Source organism: Thamnophis elegans, chromosome 2 (genome assembly GCF_009769535.1).
Source record: "Thamnophis elegans isolate rThaEle1 chromosome 2, rThaEle1.pri, whole genome shotgun sequence".
Taxonomy (NCBI): Eukaryota; Metazoa; Chordata; class Lepidosauria; order Squamata; family Colubridae; genus Thamnophis; species Thamnophis elegans.
In genome coordinates this window covers 9,224,308-9,228,819 of record NC_045542.1, presented here as the reverse complement: position 1 = coordinate 9,228,819, position 4,512 = coordinate 9,224,308, and positions in this window count along the sequence as shown.

Sequence of the window (4,512 nt, the reverse complement as noted above, 5' to 3'; positions counted from 1 at the left end):
CTTGACAGGCTGGATTGCTGTCAAGGTTTGTCTGAGTTGCTGCCAAGGTCCTTATCTGTTTGTTATGCTTGGCTTTCAGCCACCAAGGTTTTGGTTTCTTGCTATTAAAGTACATTCTAGTTAAGCTTGTCTCGGCTTTCGTTACTGGATGGAGGAGGGAGTCAGAACACAAATGTAAATTACATGACCATGGGGGATGCTGCAATGGTGTTAAGTGTGAAAATTGGTCATAAGTCACTTTTTTCAGTGCCGTTGTGAGTTTGAACAGTCATTACATGAACTATTGTAAGTTAAGGACTACCTGTATAGCATCTTCCTTGCCCACATTCATGGTTCATATTGAGAACAGCCAGTTCAGGATCTAGCAAGGGGCTTATAAAGGAATGCCCACACTTTTTTATCCAGAAAAGGGACAGAAGAATACGCCTATAATGTGAGCATATATGTAACAATTACATTCTAAGAAGAAATCTTTTTTGAGGATGGTGGTAGAACTTAGTTAAGGAGCCGAGGTGTTGAGGAGCCGAGGTGGCGCAGTGGTTAAATGCAGTACTGCAGGCTACTTCAGCTGACTGCAGTTCTGCAGTTTGGCTGTTCAAATCTCATCAGCTCAGGGTTGACTCAGCCTTCCATCCTTCCGAGGTGGGTAAAATGAGGACCCGGATTGTTGTTGGGGGCAATATGCTGACTCTCTAAACCGCTTAGAGAGGGCTGAAAGCCCTATGAAGCGGTATATTAGTCTAACTGCTATTGCTATTGCTATTAAGGTAATTTAAAAAAAATGGAGAGGAACCCTTGACTTGGGTAAACCAGACAGATTTTAATATTTTCTCAGTTATCTCAAATATTGATCTTTTGCTAACAGTAGTTACTTCTGAACAATTTTTCTATCGTTTTTAAATAGCTATAGGGATGAGCAACAATACTGAGGGATTGGGTGGGGGTGGGTTTTCCAGCAAAGGATGAAGAAAGGTGTGTTTCTGGAATCTTGAAAATAGTGATGGAACAATAAGAGTTTACAAAAGGAAAATGATCAGAGGGACCAGTGGTATGAGGGTGGCAGATTTTCTGAAAATATTTTGGCACTCACCTCTTCTAATTATGGAAGAAAAAAAAAGAAAACCAGCGTGTCAAGTTATTGGTTGCTCCTCATTACTCCTGCAGGAGCTGATGAGAAGGCTGTTCTCCTGATTGATAACAGTAGAATGTCCTGCCACACCATAACACAATGCAGTATCATTTAAATTACTTAAATCTGCCATGCTGGACTCATGTGCTAAATTTGTAACTTGTTTTTTTTTTTTTTTAGTTCCGAGTATAAAATAATTACTAAATTCATTAGGGGCGAGGCAAAACATTCCTTAGCAGCAGATGGTGGAACTAAAAGTGGCTGAAAAGTGACTCAAATCTGCCTGGAAGATTTGGCTGTATGCAGTGGTGGGTTTCAAAAATTGTTTGAACCTACTCTGTGGGTGTGGCCTCCTTTGTGGGAGTGGCTTGCCGCCCATGTGACCGGATACCAATTAGATCACATAGATTAGGCCTCCTCCGAGTTCCATCTGCCAGTCAGTGCCGACTGGCAACTACACGGAGGAGAGCCTTTTCAGTAGTAGCTCCGACCCTGTGGAACGATCTCCCCGTGGAGATTCGTACCCTCACCACCGTCCAGACCTTCCGCACAGCCCTTAAGACCTGGCTAGCCCGTCAGGCCTGGGGACAAAGATAATTGCCCCCACCCGAATGATGAATGAATGTTGCTTACTATTTTACTTCTATGTATTGTTTGTGTCTATTGTCTGTATACCCCCTCCCTTCATTTTATGTAAGCCGCCCTGAGTCCCCTCAGGGAAAAGGGCGGCCTATAAGTATTAATAAATACTATATAAAAAATACTATATAAATATGAAGATGCCGACGACACTTGTCAGAACCACCTTAAATTACCTCACACACAGCACTGGCATGCATAAGAATAGGATGTAAACTTGTTTTTTAAAAGGCATCTTTGGTTTGCGTTAAAACAACTTCAACAGACGCAATGTTCTGATTGCACCACAAACGCAGTAGTCATCCTTACCTTTCACAGAGGCACTGAGTTTTATAAATACGAGCATGATAGTGTAGAATAATCATATCCAAGGACCAGTGGTGGGTTTCAAAAAAGTTTGGAACCTCTTCTGTAGGTGTGGCCTGCTTTCCGGGTCCACTGGTGGAACCTCTTCTAACCGGTTCGGTAGATTTGACGAACCGGTTCTACCGAATAGGTGCGAACTGGTAGGAACCCACCTCTGGCTGTATGAGATAGATGTTTTGTTGATCACCATTTGCCTGTTCCAGGTAGATTAAGTAATTAGAAAGGGTTTGCTGGAACAATTCTCTCTGGGAGTCCATGGCCCAGAGGGTGAGCTCCGGAAGGCCTCAGGAACTTGGTGCCTCCATGGAAACCATGATAAGAGCTCACCTTCATGTTTATGCTGTAATAAGAGCAAATTGTCTACCTTGATTGTCTCTGCAGATTCCGACAGGTCCTTTTCAGGGAAAGGTGGGTGGAATAACCTCCCGCAGACTCAATCGATGAATTTATGATTTCATTTTGCCCATCTAGGTCGGGCTTTAGGGTAGGCAGAATTACTATTGCGGTTTGTCACACAGTCAGCCAGATGTCTAGAGTGGGTCTGGCATTTTTACCACCTATTGAATCCTTGCAAAGGACCCGGAATAGGCAGATGTTGTTGTTTGTGTTGAAAGGTATTGTCTCAGGATGTCAGTTGTTCCAGGTAAAAGGTGCCTTTTGCAATTGACCAGCGATGGTTTTGTCAATGATGAAGATGCTCAGATGGTGCTCCAGTTGTTTTGGGATTGCGTCTATTCCTATTGTTTTATTTTTATCCTGCCTCTATTAAAATTTATACGTAACTTAAGGCTGGGAACACGCCGAATACTCCTTCCTCTCCCTATTTTCTAAACAACAACTTTGTGAGATGAGTTGGGCTTAAAGCGACTGACCCAAAGTCACCCAGCTGGCATTCATGGCACTCACAGTCTCTTAGTTTTTAGGCCAGCACTTTAACCCAGTGTTTCTCAACCTTGGCGACTTTAAGTCCTGTGGACTTCAACTCCCAGAATCCCCCAGCCAGCTGTGCTGGCTGGGGAATTCTGGGAGTTGAAGTCCACAGGACTTAAAGTCGCCAAGGTTGAGAAACACTGCCTTAACCACTACACCAAACTGACTATTGTAGTGAGTGAGGGCAGGATCATATGTTATAATACTCTGGGGCTCTTTCAAACTTTTGGAGCTTGGTATTTTCCAATTCCCATTTCTGACGTATGGTAATGAACTCAGACTCACACAGACAATTGTTTGTGTTTCATCGTATTTATTAACATCATCTGAATAAACCTGGCTTTGCCAGCATCAAAGGCACTGTGAGGACAGAAGAAAGACTGGAATGGGTAATCCTGCCTGTCCAAAACTACCAAGAAAATCTTTGTTGCATAGTTTACATGATTTTGACATCAAAGCTAATAGATGGAAATAGCTATGTGCTGCAGTGAGAATTTTACATTTGACAGACACACAATCTCAATGTGGCACACTCTTTGGCTTTTGCTGTTCTCTCCCCCTCCCCGTAAGCAATAAAACAGTTCTGCTTCCTTGCTTTCTAGAAGAGTAGGCAGAACATACCAGGCTCATAAAATGGCCCATAATAAAATCTGATAATGCGATTTCAAAGTACTTTACAACACACACAGTAAATAAAACGACTCACTTACACAATGCAATAAAGGAGGGGAGGGAAAAGACGAGGATGGATTTCCTTCATCAAGCTTCTCAACATCTGGAACCTCCCTCCAATATCCAATCTGCTCTTATATACCTACATACTGACAGGTTTCACACATCATTCTACACTCTCATTCAAAACCATGTTTTGTTGAATTAAGATAGCTGGATGAATTCACGCCAAGCCGAGAACCATGTCCCCCCCCCCCCCCCAATATTGCACTACATCACAAATCAACCCATCCCATCTTGGCTTAGTACAATCTGAATTAAAGATCTGTTCTAGAGGGCACGAGACAAGTAGTTCGATGCTAACCAAAACCTCCCTATGAAAGTCTTGGGACAGCTGGAAAATATAACGATAGGGTCATAAACGAAGAAGGGTCAGTGGTAGCAAATAGCACACGTTATTGTGGGAGTAAAGGAGCCGACAGAGAGCAGCAGGGCACTGCTAAGAATCTCTCTTGTGGCCTGCAGGAAGCAGCAACTGTGGGATGGTGACTTTCTTGTTTCTACAAGATAGAAAGGCGGAACTAAAAGGTTGCATCTGCTCATTCAGCTGAATGTGGCCAAGAAAGCAGTCTTACTTCAAACAACAGGCATGGACGGTGGAGATAGGAGCTGGGCTTCCGAGCAATCGCAGAAATCCAACATCTCCTCAAGGGGCAGGGGTGGGAGAAAAGGTTCTTCAAGCTTTTTTCCTTGTTGTGCTGTTGTTTTTTTCCCCC